Genomic DNA, 18333 nt, shown 5'->3' on the forward strand with positions numbered 1-18333 from the left:
CTGGGCCTGCATGGGGAATATGCATTCCCTTTGGAAGAAATCAGTTTATCATTTTAATGTAAAAAAACTGGCCTTTTGCAAATAGTAATGAAGATGTTTCCTGGAAATGTCCAGAAGCTTTTCAGATGGACTATCCCACTGCCGAGCAAAAGGGTAACAATGTTTTGAACTTTTGACTTCCAGGCTCCATATCTCATCCACTACAGCTTTGAATGTGAGACTGCCATTATTTTATAGTCAATCATCTTGGCTATCTGATACATTAATTGGACTTGCAGTATTTAGCATATGATGTTATGCAGATTCTTGTCATGTAACTGCATTGTTACTGTTTTGCCTCTGGTGGTGGAACAATCTCTTTCTTCATGTATACTATAAATTACAACCTGTTCTCACTTTCCCTAATAGCTCAATGTGTTATTACTTTGATTCCCAAGCGAAAGGTCACTGGTTCGAATTGATGAGCAGCCATGAAGACGATTTCCTAAGAAAAGAGAAACTGCATCATCCAGCTCATCGATAGCGGTATCTCAGACAAGAACATTGCGAAACTGCATCATGTGAGTGCCATGACAGTTGGAAGAATACGAAATGAAGTCTGTCCATCCATTCCAAAGTCATGGGGTGGACGTCCAGGCAAATTATCAGAGTCAATAAGTTAGCTCATTGCAAGGTCTATCAGTTCTGGCATAAAAAAACACGGCAGTGGAGGTGTCTTGTATGCTTTGTAATAGTGACATCCATGCAAGCATCGTGCAACGCACATTACCCAAGTCTGAAATGGTGGCCCGAACAAAAAGGTGAAGAAGGCTCGACTTCAATATCGTAATAAACAGTGTCGGCTCAAGTTTGCAAAAAAGTACAAACAGTGGACAGTAGAAGATAGGAAACGGGTGATTTGGAGCGATGAGATGAAAGTCAATAGATTGGGCTCTGATGGGTACAAATTGTTCTGGAAGAAGCAAGGGAATAGGGGACTAATGGATCGAGAAATTGAAGGAACTGTCAAGTTTGGAGGAAGCTTGCTGATTGGAGGAAGCCTGCTATTGGATTCTTGGCCAGGATCAATGTTGGTCTCAATGCTGAGCTATATGTGAGTATCCTATAAAATGAGTTACTTCGTACACTTCATTACTATGGGTATGAAAAGGACGACATAGTGTTCCAGCAGGAAAAACGACCCAAAGCATACATTGAGATTGGCGAAGAAATGGTTCAGTGACAATGAGTAAAGAAAAACCTGTTTTCATACCCAAGTGAGCTGACCAGTATGCACCAACATTGGAAATGTATAGAAGAGACCTGGGAACAGATTTTGGTCAAGATATGCTTGAATCTGATGGAGAGCATGCCCAGAAGGATTCAGGCAGTGTTAAAAGCCAAAGGTGGATTTACAAAATACTAACAAAATAATAAAAATAAAAATTTTACATTTTAGGAGCAAAACAGTAAAAATGCAGTTACATGACAAGAATTTGCATAATTAATCATATGCTAAATAGTTGCAAGTCCAATTTACGTATGAGAGAGCAAAGATGATTGTCTAATGGTAGTTTCACATTCGAAGCTGTAGTGGATACTGAGATAAGAAGCCTGAAAGTCAAAGGTTCAAAACATTGATACCCTTTTGTTTTGTCAGCTGCTACAACTCACCTACTAATTATTGTAATAATTGCATTCCGTATAATGTGGTCATCATTGGGAGTCCAAACATTCCTCCCGACAGCCAGCATTCCCGCATATTTCATCAGAAGGATCAGCCTGATGAAATATGCATTATTAAAACATGTCAGGGCCCGAATATCTATTAGTGTGGACAGGAAGACATGTTCTATTAATAAATTAATCTTATTAGGTAAGCACTCAAACCACCATGGAGCAGGCACAATGTTTAATAAAGGGTATAATGCAATATAATAATAATAAAATGCAACACTAAAATATATAAAACACTAAAATACAATATAAAACTTGCTGGGGATGAGGTGCAACAAATAAACCAATTAATGTCCTTATTAATACATCTGATGTCGATGCTATATTGCTGGCAGCCAGTACGCTTTGATTTAGCGTTCAAAAAGTCACAAGTGGCGATAATATTGCACTATATTGATATTGTGCAAATGAATGGTTGCTTCCTGAGCACCGCACTTCACCTGTTGGTAAGAGATCTTCACATTGGCTGGTGTGCGCTCAGGTGTATATTTTCCGGGTGGATTGTTACCTACGTTACTGGCAACCTTTACGTTTTGATAGAACGTTGTATCCAAAAAGTCACAAGTGCTTTTGTTACCGCACTATATTAGTGTAAGGCGGATAAACGGTTGCTCACTGAGCACTCACCCCACCTGAAGATATGTGGTCTTCACACTAGCTGGTGTGCGCTCAGGTGTATGTTCTCGGGGCGAATTAGTACCTGTGTTCCAGTGAAGCTTTCTTGTAGTTACCTTCACTGCCTCTCTGTCCCGCTCTGCACACAGTTCTTGCGAGAGTTGGAGTACAGGTTCACCGATTCAGGTCACTCCTTGCCTTTACTTTTTCAAATTGCTGAAAGATCGTCTCCTTAAATAATAGTAGAGTTAAAGTTGCATGGCAATGCTTCAGTTATTTGTGGAATCTTTTCAGAGCATCGGTATCCAACACCAGACGCGTTTCGAGGTCTTGCTGACTACTTCCTCAGTGGTTATACTCTATATGCTCAGATCCCACTATTTATATTCTACTAAGTGGTGAGTAAGTTCTGGAAAACAGATCCCAAGGAGAACCAATCGGTCATAGGTAAATCCTGGAATGATGGATTTAAAAAAAGGCAAATTCGGTTTTGTTTCGCTTTTTTTAAAGACTGCTGGATCAGACTAATGATTGATTCTCATGTATCAGATGTTCAATTTTGGATGCGTTTTTTCGATGCGTTTTTTTCGGCAGGTGCGTTTTTGTCACCTAGGCTACTAAATTGGACATATAATTCGTTCTGATGCACCAAAAAAGTTAAAAATTATTTCATTCCTACATTATCCATAATATACAAAAATAAAAATGTTTAAAATACATAAAAAGACATACATTTGGGATATAGACTTGTAATTAGTTTAATAAACATTTGGTGAGCAGTCGATACCCGGGGTCCTGCAGGTGTTAAGGGATGGAGGCCTGCCTCCGAAGGGACCGCAGTGTCAACTTAACCACCTCAGCTTCCCTAGCTTAAACACCCTTAATGACCAGACCACTTTTTACAATTCTGCACTACACTATTTTCACGGTTTATTGCTCGGTCATGCAACTTACCACCCAAATGAATTTTACCTCCTTTTCTTCTCACTAATACAGCTTTCATTTGGTGGTATTTCATTGCTGCTGACATTTTTACTTTTTTTGTTATTAATCGAAATATACCGACATTTTTGCAAAAAATTACATTTTTCTATTTCAGTTGTAAAATTTTTGAAATAAAACTACATTTCTATATAAATTTTTCTCTAAATTTATTGTTCTACATGTCTGATAAAAATAAAAAAAATGTGTATATTTATTGGTTTGGGTAAAAGTTATAGCGTTTACAAACTATGGTGCAAAAATGTGAATTTCCGCTTTTTGAAGCAGCTCTGACTTTCTGAGCACCTGTCATGTTTCCTGAGGTTCTACAATGCCCAGACAGTAGAAAACCCCCACAAATGACCCCATTTCGGAAAGTAGACACCTGAAGGTATTCGCTGATGGGCATAGGGAGTTCATAGAACTTTTTATTTTTTGTCACAAGTTAGCGGAAAATGATGATTTATTTATTTTATTCTTTTTTTTCCTTACAAAGTCTCATATTCCACTAACTTGTGACAAAAAATAAAAACTTCCATGAACTCACTATGCCCATCACGAAATACCTTGGGGTGTCTTCTTTCCAAAATGGGGTCACTTGTGGGGTAGTTATACTGCCCTGGCATTTTAGGGGCCCTAATGCGTGAGAAGTAGTTTGAAATCAAAATGTGTAAAAAATGCCCTGTGAAATCCTAAAGGTGCTCTTTGGAATGTGGGCCCCTTTGCCCACCTAGGCTACAAAAAAGTGTCACACATGTGGTATCGCCATACTCAGGAGAAGTTGGGCAATGTGTTTTGGGGTGTCTTTTTACACATGCCCATGCTGGGTGAGATAAATATCTCTGTCAAATGACAACTTTGTATAAAAAAAATGGGAAAAGTTGTCTTTTAGAGAGATTTCTCTCACCCAGCATGGGTATATGTAAAATGACACCCCAAAACACATTGCCCAACATCTCCTGAGTACGGCGATACCACATGTGTGACACTTTTTTGCAGCCTAGGTGGGCAAAGGGGGCCACATTCCAAAGAGCACCTTTAGGATTTCACAGGGCATTTTTTACACATTTTGATTTCAAACTACTTCTCACGCATTAGGGCCCCTAAAATGCCAGGGCAGTATAACTACCCCACAAGTGACCCCATTTTGGAAAGAAGACACCCCAAGGTATTTCGTGATGGGCATAGTGAGTTCATGGAAGTTTTTATTTTTTGTCACAAGTTAGTGGAATATGAGACTTTGTAAGAAAAAAAACAAATCATAATTTTCCGCTAACTTGTGACAAAAAAATAAAAATTCTAGGAACTCGCCATGCCCATCACGAAATACCTTGGGGTGTCTTCTTTCCAAAATGGGGTCACTTGTGGGGTAGTTATACTGCCCTGGCATTTTAGGGGCCCTAATGCGTGAGAAGTAGTTTGAAATCCAAATGTGTTAAAAATGCCCTGTGAAATCCTAAAGGTGCTCTTTAGAATGTGGGCCCCTTTTCCCACCTAGGCTGCAAAAAAGTGTCACACATGTGGTATCGCCGTACTCGGAAGAAGTAGGGCAATGTGTTTTGGGGTGTATTTTTTACATATACCCATGCTGGGTGAGAGAAATATCTCTCTAAAAGTCAACTTTTCCCATTTTTTTTATACAAAGTTGTCATTATAGAGAGATATTTATCTCACCCAGCATGGGTATATGTAAAATGACACCCCAAAACACATTGCCCAACTTCTCCTGAGTACGGCGATACCACATGTGTGACACTTTTTTGCAGCCTAGATGCGCAAAGGGGCCCAAATTCCTTTTAGGAGGGCATTTTTAGACATTTGGATCCCAGACTTCTTCTGACGCTTTAGGGCCCCTAAAATGCCAGGGCAGTATAAATACCCCACATGTGACCCCATTTTGGAAAGAAGACACCCCAAGGTATTCAATGAGGGACATGGCGAGTTCATAGAAGATTTTTTTTTTTTGGCACAAGTTAGCAGGAAATTGATTTTATTTTATTTTTTTTTCTCACAAAGTCTCCCTTTCCGCTAACTTGGGACAAAAATTCCAATCTTTCATGGACTCAATATGCCCCTCAGCGAATACCTTGGGGTGTCTTCTTTCCAAAATAGGGTCATTTGTGGGGTGTTTGTACTGCTCTGGCATTTGAGGGTCTCCACAATCATTACATGTATGGCCAGCATTAGGAGTTTCTGCTATTCTCCTTATATTGAGCAGAAAGGGCTGAAAGAAAAAATGAACGGCACAGATTTCTTCATTCACATCGATCAATGTGGATGAAAAAATCTCTGCCAAAAAAAAAGAGGGGAAAGGACATAGGAGCTCCGCCCAACATCCAAACCCACTTAGCTCGTATGCTCTGGCAAACCCGATTTCTCCATTCACATCAATCGATGTGGATGAATAAATCATTGCCGTTTTTTTTAATATATACAAAGTGTTTGCCAAAGCATATGAACACCGCCCCTCAGCTCTTAAGCCTCGGCAAACATATATTTTACTGCAGAGGAGAAATCTCGTCTTGCAGCGCCGCATACACCGACTTTTGTGTAATCTGACAGCAGCGCAATGCTTCTGTCAGAATGCACATCAGTGCTGCAGCTCGTTCATCGGTTGGTCCACCTAGAAGGTAAAAAAACAAAAAACAAAAAAAACAGGCCGCAACGCAATAAATTTATTAACATTAACTTTATATAACATTTGAACGGAACATTAACTTTTATAAACTTTTATTTACCTTTTTGAACAGAACATTATCTTTTTTGCTTACCGATGATTTTTTTTTTTACCTTTTTTTTATAGGACAAACCTCTCCTTCCCCATGGGACAATGTGCAAAGCGCAAATCCCCCAGAGATGTGGCGAAGTACATTATGCACTTTGTCCCAGGTGAAAGGAGAGGTTTGCAGCAGCTCTGTGTGAAAGGGCCCTAACAGCCCTGTGTGCCTGTCCTGCGTAACGTAATCCCTATGCTAATAGTGTACTCGTGTGTGGTACTTCCGGAAACACTCCCCTAAGCATAGGGCAGGGTGGTCAGGGCAGTCAGGACAGAAATAGCGGGTGTCACGCCTTATTCCACTCCTGCTACAGACACTACATCTTTTTCGGGGTGGCGCTTGGGTTGAGGTACCAGCAACGACATTGGGGAAATTTCGCTCGTGTAGACGGCTCACTACACTGGTGGATGGGGCCACGGAACCTCCTGGATACAGGAGGTTCTCGATGATCTCTTCCTGAAATTTGAGGAAGGATCTTGTTCTCCCAGCCTTACTGTAGAGAACAAAACTATTATATGCAGCCAGTTGAATCAAATATACAGACACTTTTTTATACCAGCGTCTGGTGCGTCGGGAAACTAAATAGGGAGCCAACATCTGGTCATTGAAGTCCACCCCTCCCATGAGCGCATTATAGTCGTGGACTGAGAGGGGCTTTTCAATGACACGGGTTGCCCTTTCAATTTGTATTATCGTGTCTGCGTGAATGGAGGAGAGCATGTAAACGTCACGCTTGTCTCTCCATTTCACCACGAGCAGTTCTTCGTTACACAAGGCAGCCCTCTCCCCCCTTGCAAGACGGGTGGTAACGAGCCGTTGGGGGGAAGCCCCAGCGACTAGGTCGCACGGTGCCACAGCAGCCAATCTGTTCTAGGAACAAATGCCTGAAGAGGGGCACACTTGTGTAAAAATTGTCCACATAAAGATGGTACCCCTTGCCAAATAAGGGTGACACCAAGTCCCAGACTGTCTCCCCACTGCTCCCCAGGTAGTCAGGGCAACCGACCGGCTCCAGGGTCTGATCTTTTCCCTCATAGATCCGAAATTTGTGGGTATAGCCTGTGGCCCTTTCACAGAGCTTATACAATTTGACCCCATACCGGGCGCGCTTGCTTGGGATGTATTGTTTGAAGCCAAGGCGCCCGGTAAAATGTATTAGGGACTCGTCTACGCAGATGTTTTGCTCGGGGGTATACAAATCTGCAAATTTCTGGTTGAAGTGGTCTATGAGGGGCCGAATTTTGTGGAGCCTGTCAAAAGCTGGGTGGCATCTGGGACGGGAGGTGCTGTTGTCGCTAAAGTGCAGGAAACGCAGGATGGTCTCAAAATGTGCCCTGGACATAGCAGTAGAGAACATGGGCATGTGATGAATCGGGTTCGTGGACCAATATGACCGCAATTCATGCTTTTTGGTTAGACCCATGTTCAGGAGAAGGCCCAGAAAAATTTTAATTTCGGAAACTTGGACTGGTTTCCACCGGAATGGCTGGGCATAATAGCTTCCCGGGTTGGCGGATATAAATTGTGTGGCATACCGATTTGTTTCTGCCACGACTAAGTCCAAGAGCTCCGCAGTCAAGAACAGCTCAAAAAATCCCACGGCCGAACCGATCTGAGCTGTCTCAACCCGAACTCCAGACTGGGCGGTGAAAGGTGGAACTACAGGTGCGGCTGAAGTTGGTGACTTCCAATCAGGGTTTGCCAGCACCTCAGGGACTCTAGGGGCTCTACGGGCCTGTCTTTGCGGTGGCTGCGACGGGGTAACTATTGCACGTGCCACCGTACCAGCTTCAACTGCCCTTCTGGTGCTCGCCACTTCACCATGTTGTACGGCAGTGCTGGTACTAGGTCCAGGGAGGGCTGCGCTGCTGGTGTATGCCTCACCACGTGATCCGACAGCGCCAGCCCCACTCTGCTGCCCTTGAAACGGATCCTGCACAACCTGTGGTCTAGCGACACGGGGCCTGGTACGCCTGGTGCTATCAGGGACCTCAACCTCCTCGTCCGAACTTTGGGTCAGACTGCCACTGCTCTCTACAGGTTCATATTCTGACCCGCATAGATTCGTCAGATGAGGGTTCCCATTCCTCATCCGACTGGGTCAGAAGCCTGTAGGCCTCTTCAGAATAATACCCCCTATTTGACATTTGGACTACTAAATTTAGGGGTATTCCCTGAGACTACCCAAGAAAAAAAGCAAGCCTGTCTTACAAAGGGGAGGCTAGCGAAGTACCGGAGGCCGCTGCGATTGATAAAAAACTGATTTTTTTATCGCCGCAGCGCTTGGAAAGTGATTGTGCAGTGATCAAAAAATATAATATTTTTTGTCACTGCGGCGGGGCGGGCGTGGGTGAACGCACATGTGGGCGACCGATCAGGCCTGATCGGGCAAACACTGCGTTTTGGGTGGAGGGCGAGCTAAGGTGACACTAATACAATTATAGATCTGACTGTGATCAGTTTTGATCACTTACAGATACTATAAAAGTACAAATGCTGATTAGCGATACGCTAATCAGCGACTGCAATGCGGTGGGCTGGGCGCTAACTGACGCTAAACTACCTAACCAAGGGACCTAAACTATCCTAAAACCTATCAGTCAATACCAGTGAAAAAAAAAGTGACAGTTTACACTGATCACTTTTTTCCTTTCACTAGTGATTGACAGGGGTGATCAAGGGGTTAATTCGGGTGATGGGGGTGATCTGGGGCTAAGGTGTAGTGTTTGATGCTACTCACTGTGATGTCTGCTCCTCTGCTGGAACCAACCGACGAAAAGGACCAGCAGAGGAGCAGACAAGCCATTTAACACATCATATTTACAAATATAATGTGTTATCTGGCTTTTCATTCGATTTTTTTAAAATCATCAGCTTGCCAGCGACGATCATTGGCTGGCAAGCTGATGACCCGACCCCCTCTAACTTTTGCCGGCCCGCGATGCGCATGCGCTTGCCGGCTTTGAGCGAAATCTCGCGTCTCGCGAGATGACGCGTATATGTGTGACTCTGCGCAGGGCTGCCGCCTCCGGAACGCGATCCTGCGTTAGGCGGTCCGGAGGCGGTTATTGCGTGCCGCATAAAGTATAGACGCGTGGTATGTATGAACTCCTAAAATCTTGCAGTTTTTTTGCTGATTTTTTAAGTGAGTACTTGTAATTACACTGCAACACCAAGACTTTCATGACAACGGGCAGTGTAATGAAGCACTCACAGAGATTTCTGCCTCCTCTTCAAACCGCTGATCAGTGGGGTTGCCAGGTGTTTGTCCCTTACCAATCAGGTATTGATGATCTATACTGAGGATAGGTCATCAATAGAGATGTCGCGAACATAAAATTTTCTGTTCGCGAACGGCGAATGCGAATTTACGCAAATGTTCGAACGGGCGAACCGCCATAGACTTCAATAGGCAGGCGAATTTTAAAACCCACAGGGACTCTTTCTGGCCACAATAGTGATGGAAAGGTTGTTTCAAGGGGACTAACACCTGGACTGTGGCATGCCGGAGGGGGATCCATGGCAAAACTCCCATGCAAAATTACGTAGTTGACGCAGAGTCTGGTTTTAATCCATAAAGGGCATAAATCACCTAACATTCCTAAATTGTTTGGAATAACGTGCTTTAAAACATCCAGTGTGTGTATACGATCAGGTATGATGTTGTATCGATCAGGTAGTGTAAGGGTTACGCCCGCTTCACAGTGACAGACTAAACTCTGACAGACCAAACTCCCCGTTTAACGCACCGCAAACAGTCCATTTGCACAACCACAAACTCTCCATTTGCACAAGGTTGGATACCAAGCTAGCCATGTCCCGTTCCTTGTCCTCACCGATGTCATTGAAGGTCTCTTCCTCCACCCAGCCAGGTACAACACCAAGGGTCCACAAAAGGTGACAACAGGCCCCCTGGGACGCCTGCTGTGTTTGGTCTTCCACCTCCTCAAAGCCACCTTCCTCCTCTGACGCTTCTTCTTCAGACTCCTCTCTCTGCGTTTCCGCAGGTTCAGCAATCGACGACAACAAGGCTGCTTCTGGTGGTGATGGTGACCACAACTCTTCCTCTTCATGCTCATCTACGGCCTGATCCAGCACTCTTCGCAGGGCACTCTCCAGAAAAAACGCATATGGGATGAGGTCGATGATGTTGCCTTGGGTTTGACTGACCAGGTTTGTCACCTCTGCAAAAGGACACATGAGCCTACAGCCATTGTGCATGAGCGTTCAGTAACGCGGCAAAAAAATACCCAGCTCCGCAGAGGCTGTCATTTTTTTTAAATTAAAATCTGTTCTTACCAGTTTAATCTCCGTTTTGTCCCCTATCAGGGGCCGGTGTATGGAATAGATTTTAGGAACCGGGAGATGGAAAAAGATGCTTGATCGGTCCTCTTAATTCCAATTTGGGGCACTGCGCGTGCGCCGTGTAATGTACTGTGCAATCCCAATATGAGTGGTGTGTTAAGTAGTACTATTCCTATCAGTTTAATCCCTGTTACGTTCACTAGTATTATTATTATTATTATTATTATTATTATTATTATAATTATAATAAGGTGTGTTAAGTAGTACTATTCCTATCAGTTTAATCCTTGTTACGTCCCCTTTCAGGGGACATGTACGGAATAGATTTTAGGAACCGGGAGATGGAAAAAGATGCTTGGTTGGTCCTCCTACTTCCAATTTGGGGCACTGCACGTGCAATATACTGTGCCACCAGATAGGAGTGGTGTGTTAAGTAGTACTATTCCTATCAGTTTAATCCCTGTTACGTCCCCTATCAGGGGACGTGTATGGAATTGATTTTAGACAACCGCAAAGAGTTGTTAAAGGGCTTCTGTCACCCCACTAAAGTCTTTTTTTTTTTGGGCTAGTTAAATTACTTATATTGCGATATATGAAAATATAATGGTCTTACTTACTTTGATTCAGCAGTTTCTTCTAAAAACGAAGTTTTATAATATGTAAATTAGGTCTCTACCAGCAAGTAGGGCGGCTACTTGCTGGTAGCAGCTGCAGAAAACCGCCTCCTCGTCGTGTTGATTGACAGGGCCAGCCGGGATCTCCTCCTCCGGCCAGCCCTGTCGGCATTTCAAAAATCGCGCGCCTGTGTTCATTAGGCGCAGGCGCTCTGAGATGAGGAGGCTCGCCTCCTCAGCACTCCCTCAGTGCATCTGCGCCGATGACGTCTTCTATTTCGGTGATGTCATCGGCGCAGCCGCACTGAGGGAGTTCTGAGGAGGCGAGCCTCCTCATCTCAGAGCGCCTGCGCCGAATGAACACAGGCGCGCGATTTTTGAAATGCCGACAGGGCTGGCCGGAGGAGGAGATCGCGGCTGGCCCTGTCAATCAACACGACGAGGGGGCGGTTTTCTGCAGCTGCTACCAGCAAGTAGCCGCCCTACTTGCTGGTAGAGACCTAATTTACATATTATAAAACTTCGTTTTTAGAAGAAACTGCTGAATCAAAGTAAGTAAGACCATTATATTTTCATATATCGCAATATAAGTAATTTAACTAGCCCAAAATAAATAAATAACTTTAGTGGGGTGACAGAAGCCCTTTAATAGTTAACACACTCATGACATAAATTTTATTCCTCTATGCGTCAATCTTGGTGTAGTGATGAGTTCGTGCGCACGTTTGGGAGATTGCAGGCGATATTTTTTTTTTCAAAGCCTATGCTCGTGCTGAGGTAGTTCAGTGATAGTTAAATGACCCAGAAAACAATGATTCTGCAGTGTGGGTCCATTGTTGGCCTAGTAGGCTTTAATGATTACCTTAGATGATCACAAAGAAAATTAATGTTTTTTCTATGCTAAATTATCCAGCCAATCGCTTTTGGTCTGTTCACAATGAAGCAACGACCTTATCATCTGGGGTGTGCCAACATTGCCATTGCCAACACACTCATAGAGGTGGTCACTTCATTGTGATACGCAAGCCCCTTCACCACAACAAGGTAACGATCACAAAGGGGAATTGACACATGTATGTGCCTTTTTTTTTTGGGGATTTTTTTTTGCAGCCACAGTTCAGCACCAGAGGCCAGAAAAATTAGTCATGTACACATGCCTGAAAAATCAGGTATTGTTGCAGCCGCTGCCAGAAAAATTTATGTTTCCCAGGCAGAAAGTGCCCTAAAACATTGCGGCTTGAACCCTAGTTGGTGGCGGATAAGTCACGCAAGTCATCCGGCATTCAGAGATAAAATACAGCAGCGTGTGGACCATTTTTAGCCCAAGGCAGCTCATCTCATCAGGCCTTTTTTAGTCGAATGTATCGCCCACTGTCAGTCCCTTCGGGATCCATCCCTCATTCATCTTAATAAAGGTGAGGTCATCTAGACTTTTTTGACCTAGGCGACTTCTCTTCTCAGTGACAATACCTCCTGCTGCACTGAAGGTCCTTTCTGACAGGACACTTGAAGCGGGGCAGGCCAGAAGTTCTATCGCAAATTGGGATAGCTCAGGCCACAGGTCAAGCCTGCACACCCAGTAGTCAAGGGATTCATCGCTCCTCAGAGTGTCGATATCTGCAGTTAAGAAGAGGTAATCTGCTACCTGTCGGTCGAGTTGTTCTCTGAGGGTGGACCCCGAAGGGCTGTGGCGATGCGTAGGACTTTAAAAGCTCTGCATGTCCTCCATCAACAACACGTCTGTTAAGCATCCTGTCCTTGCCGTCGTGGTAGGAGGAGGATTACTTTCACCTCTTCCCCTGTTAGATTCCCGTTGTGCTCTGACATTACCCTTATACGCCGTGTAAAGCATACTTTTTAATTTATTTTGGAACTGCTGCATCCTTTCCGACTTCCGGTAATTCGGTAACATTTCAGGCACTTTTTGCTTATACCGGGGGTCTAGTAGCGTGGCCACCCAGTACAGGTCATTCTCCTTCAGCCTTTTTATACGAGGGTCCCTCAACAGGCACGTCAGCATGAAAGACCCCATTTGCACAAGGTTGGATGCCGAGCTCCTCATGTCCCGTTCCTCGTCCTCACTGATCTCACTGAAGGCCTGCTCTTCCCCCCAGCCACGTACAACACCATGGGTACCAGATAGGTGACAACGAGAACCCTGGGATGCCTGCTGTGGTTGGTCTTCCTCCTCCTCAAAGCCACATTCCTCCTCTGACTCCTCTTCCTCAGACTCCTCTTCCAGCGTTGCCGCAGGTCCAGCAAGCGATGCTGATAAGGCTGTTTCTGGTGGTGATGATGGTGACCACAACTCTTCCTCTTCCTCTTCACGCTCATCTACGGCCTGATCCAGCACTCTTCGCAGGGCACGCTCCAGGAAGAAAACAAATGGGATGATGTCGCTGATGGTGCCTTCGGTGCGACTGACTTGATTTGTCACCTCCTCAAAAGGACGCATGAGCCTACAGACATTGCGCATGAGCATCCAGTAACGTGGCAAAAAAATTCCCAGCTCCGCAGAGGCTGTCCTAGCACCCCGGTCATACAAATAGTCGTTGACGGCTTTTTCTTGTTGGAGCAGGTGGTCGAAAATTAGGAGTGTTGAATTCCAACGTGTCGGGCTGTCGCAAATCAAGCGCCTCACTGGCATGTTGTTTCGGCGCTGAATGTCTGAAAAGTGCGCCATGGCCGTGTAGGAACGCCTGAAATGGCCACACACCTTCCTGGCCTGCTTGAGGATGTCCTGTAAGCCTGGGTACTTATGCACAAAGCGTTGTACGATCAGATTACACACATGTACCATGCACGGCACATGTGTCAACTTGCCCAAATTCAATGCCGCCAACAAATTGCTTCCGTTGTCACACACCACTTTGCCGATCTCCAGTTGGTGCGGAGTCAGCCACTGATCCACCTGTGCGTTCAGGGTGGACAGGAGTGCTGGTCCAGTGTGACTCTCTGCTTTCAGGCAAGTCAACCCCAAGACGGCGTGACACTGTCGTATCCGGGATGTGGAATAGCCCCTGGGGAGCTGGGGGGGTGCCGTTGATGTGGAGCAAGACGCAGCCGAGGAGGTTAGCGAAGAGGATGGAGTAGGAGGAATAGAGGCAAGTCATGGCAGTGTCACCAACTCCTCTGCAGAGCCACGCATTCCATGCTTGGCAGCAGTCAGCAGGTTTACCCAATGCGTAGTGTAGGTGATATACCTGCCCTGACCCTGCTTTGCAGACCAGGTATCAGTGGTCAGATGGACCCTTGCCCCAACACTGTGTGCCAGACATGCCATGACTTCCTTTTGCACAATAGAGTACAGGTTGGGGATTGCCTTTTGTGAAAAGAAATTTCGGCCGGGGACACTGCGGTGTCCCAATAGCTAAAATTTTTTTGAAGGCCTCAGACTCCACCAGCTTGTATGGTAAAAGCTGGCAGGCTAAGAGTTCCGACAAGCCAGCTGTCAGACGCCGGGCAAGGGGGTGACTGTGACATTGGCTTCTTACGCTCAAACATGTCCTTGATAGACACCTGACTGTGGGCAGATGAGCAGGAACTGCTCAAGGCGAGAAGCGGAGTGACGGGTGGTTGAGAGGGGCCAAGGAGGACAGCAGTGGTTGACGTGGCTGAAGATGCTGGACCAGGAGGAGGATGGTGGCTTTGAGTTTGTGTGCTGCTTGTACTAATGTGTTGATCCCATAGGCGTTTTGTGATGTGAGATCATGTGCCTTTGCAAAGCAGTTGTACCTAGGTGGATGTTGGACTTCCCGCGACTCAGTTTCTTTTGGCACAGGTTGCAAATGGCATCGCTGTTATCAGAGGCAGACACACAAAAAAAATGCCACACTGCTGAGCTTTGCAATGACAACATTCTGGTGGTGGCAACAGCATGCGTTGATTGGCATGCTGTCTGGCTGACCTTGGGTGCCAATACATGCTGTCTGACTGTGCCACTAGCTCCTTGCGACGACCTCCCCCTGCTTCCAACACGTCTCCTCCTCCTCTCTGTCTCCCCATCTGAACTTTTCCACTTTTCCCCTGTTCTTCTTCTCTTCGAGCGGGCACCCACGTGACATCCACGGACACATCGTCATCATCAACCGCTTCACTTGTATCGGACAACTCAGCAAAGGAAGCAGCAGTGGGTACAACATCATCATCATCACACTGTACGTCCATCTGTGTAATGCTGCCTGACTGAGACATATCCCTGTTATCTACATCCTCTTGCAATAATGGTTGCGCATCACTCATTTCTTCCAACTGATGTGTAAATAACTCCTCTGATAGATCAAGTGAAGCAGCTGTGGTGCTAGTGTTGGTGGTGGCGGCAGGCGGGCGAGTGGTAACTTGAGAGGTGCCCGAAGCTGAGCTGGAGGAGGATGGTGCATCAAGGTTCCGAGCGGAAGCTGTAGAAGATTGGGTGTCCTGTGTTAGCCAGTCAACTATGTCCTCAAAACTTTTTGAGTTCAGGGTACGTGGCCTCTGAACACTGGGCATTATTCTAGGGCCAAAGGGAATAACAGCACCACGACCACGACGGCCCCTGCGGGGTGGCCTGCCTCTGCCTGTCATTTTTTTTAGATTAGTTTAGTTGTACTATGCGTGCAAGCTACTGTGACACCAGATATGAGTGGCACTGTGCACTGGCAGAAGTTGGCAGAGTAGACGCTGTAGGCCTGACACACACGCTTGCAGACAAATAACTGCTATTCAATCTATTACAGTCAAAAAATATATTTTTTTTTAAATGTAATCTACTGTGACACCAGATATGAGTTGCGCTGGTGACACTATGCGCTTGCAGGGCCTGAAACACACACACGTGCAGGCAACTGACTGCTATTATTTCAGAGTAAAAATTTATTTTATTTTTTAAATGTAATCTACTGTGATGACACCAGATATGAGTTGCTCTGGTGACACTGTGTGCTTGCAGGGCCTGAAACACACACGCGTGCAGGCAAGTGACTGCTATTATTTCACAGTCAAATTTTTTTTTTTTTTTAAATGCAAGCTACTGTGACACCAGATATGAGTGGTGGCACTGGGCAAGTGGGCACAGTATACGCTGTGAGCCTGACACACACGCTGGCAGGCAACTGCAATTAGATTACACAGGAAAAAAAAAAAGCAGACTGATGTTCTAGGGCTTTTTGGGGTGCTGTCCTTACAGCGGAGATCAGATGAGTCTTTCAGGACTGTAGTGGACACTGAATACACTAGCCTAGCTATCGATTTCCCTATTAAATCAGCAGCAGCTACACTGTCCCTCCTCCTTCACTAAGAATGCAGCTTCTGAATGAATCTAAAATGGATGCTGTCCAGGAGGAGGGAGGGTCTGCTGCTGATTGGCTGGAATGTGTCTGCTGACTGTGAGGTACAGGGTCAAAGTTTATTCAATGATGATTAATAGGGGGCGGACCGAACATCGCATATGTTCGCCCGCCGCGGCGAACGCGAACAAGCTATGTTCACCGGCGAATAGTTCGGGACATCTCTAGTCATCAATATAAACAGGCTCCCTAATTTAGATTCTAGGAAGATACAAGTTGTTTTCCATGTACAGTATACTTTTTGGCACATTTGTGGATGATGGTAAAATTTTACCTGTCAAATTATTTTCACTAATAAAATGAACACGATTGCCACACAGAAACGCAATTCAAATGCATACTAAAAATATCTGTGAGTACTTAGTATCTTTATTCTATGCCCAGGATAAGCACTTTTAGGCCTCTTTCACACAAGGGCCGGATGCGTTCAGGGTGCATTGCCGGAAACCTGCACGAGTAGACACGCAATTGCAGTCAGTTTTGTCTGCGATTGCGTTCCGATGTTCAGTTTTTTTCTGCGCGAGTGCAATGTGTTTTGCACGCGCGTGAGAAAAAACTGAATGTGGTACCCAGACCCGAACTTCTTCACTGAAGTTCAGGTTTGGGTTCGGTGTTCTGTAGATTTTAATATTTTCCCTTATAACGTGGTTATAAGGGGAAATAATAGCATTCTTAATACAGAATGGTTACTAAAATGTTGCTTGAGGGGTTAAAATAATTAAAAAAAATTAACTCACCTCATCCACTTGATCGCGCAGCTGGCATCGTCTTCTTTCTTCTTCTTTGAGGACCTGTAAAAGGACCTTTTATGACGTAATCACGCTCACCACGTGGTGAGCACGGTGACGTCAGCCAGGTCCTGCTGAATGAAGATAGAAGATGGAGGTGAATGCTATTATTTCCCTTTATAACCATGTTATAAGGGAAAATTATAAAGTAAATTGACTTTTATCAATTTACTAACATCATCTCCTAGCAACCATGCGGAATTCTTGCCCGTCGTCCAATCACACGACCATATTTCTGGGTCCTCATCCATTCCTCAAATTTGTCTGCATCCGTAGTTCCGTTCCGCGGCCCCACAAAAAAGATAAAGCATGTCCTATTATGGTCTGCAATCGCGGACAAGAATAGGCATTTCACTCATAGTAAAATGCGGACCGCAAAAGACTTATGGTCGCGTGATTGGACCCTTATTCTGCTGAAAATGCTCTCAAATGCTAAGCAAGGCGGGCTTTGTTTTAAGCACTTGGAACAGCAAAGCCCGCCCAGATGGCCACTTGGGAGACGTTTTCAGCAGTATAAGGGTCCATTCACACGTCCACAAAATGGGTCCGCATCTGTTCCGCAATTTTGCGGAATGGGTGCAGACCCATTCATTTTCAATGGGGGCGCAAAAGATGCAGACAGCAAACAGTGTGCTGTCCGCATCCGCACTTCCGTTTCGTGGCCCCGCAAAAATATTTAACATGTCCTATCTTGTCCGCAGCCACGGACAAGGAAAGGCATTTCTATTATAGTGCCGGCCATGTGCGGTCCGCAAAATGCGGACGTGTGAATGGACCCTAAGGGCTCAGTCAAACTAAATGCAATCCTTTTTTTTGCAGACATGCTGTACTGTCTCCAAAAAAACAACTGAATTTTTGCGGACAGCATACGGCCGTATGCTGTCCGCAAAAATGCAGATCTGTTTTTTTGGAGACCGTTCAGCATGTCCGCAAAAAAATATTGCATTTAGCTTTTTTTGCTGATACATAGACTTCAATAGGGCCATGTCCTGATTTTCACTGGCAAGTATAAGACGTTAAATTTTTTCTGCTGAGCCGTGCAATGGAAGAAAAAGGCCCCATAGAATTGAATGGGACAGCATCTAATCTGCATAAAAATGGATCCGCATTTTTGCGGATAGCTTACGGCCGTCTGAATGAGCCCTGGACATGGAAAAAGTACACAAAGGTATGTTTGGAATGCATTTGCAAACTTCTGTTTGTCAAAATTCTG

At 45.0% G+C, this 18333-nt stretch overlaps 1 protein-coding gene across 2 annotated transcripts in view; it reads left to right on the forward strand.

Annotated features, from left to right (window-relative positions):
- The window catches only part of PGAP1 (post-GPI attachment to proteins inositol deacylase 1), a 1296519-nt gene that overhangs the window by 127390 nt on the left and 1150796 nt on the right, over positions 1-18333 (forward strand). The gene's annotated exons all lie outside the window — the stretch shown is intronic.

Source organism: Bufo bufo, chromosome 7 (genome assembly GCF_905171765.1).
Source record: "Bufo bufo chromosome 7, aBufBuf1.1, whole genome shotgun sequence".
Lineage (NCBI taxonomy): Eukaryota > Metazoa > Chordata > Amphibia > Anura > Bufonidae > Bufo > Bufo bufo.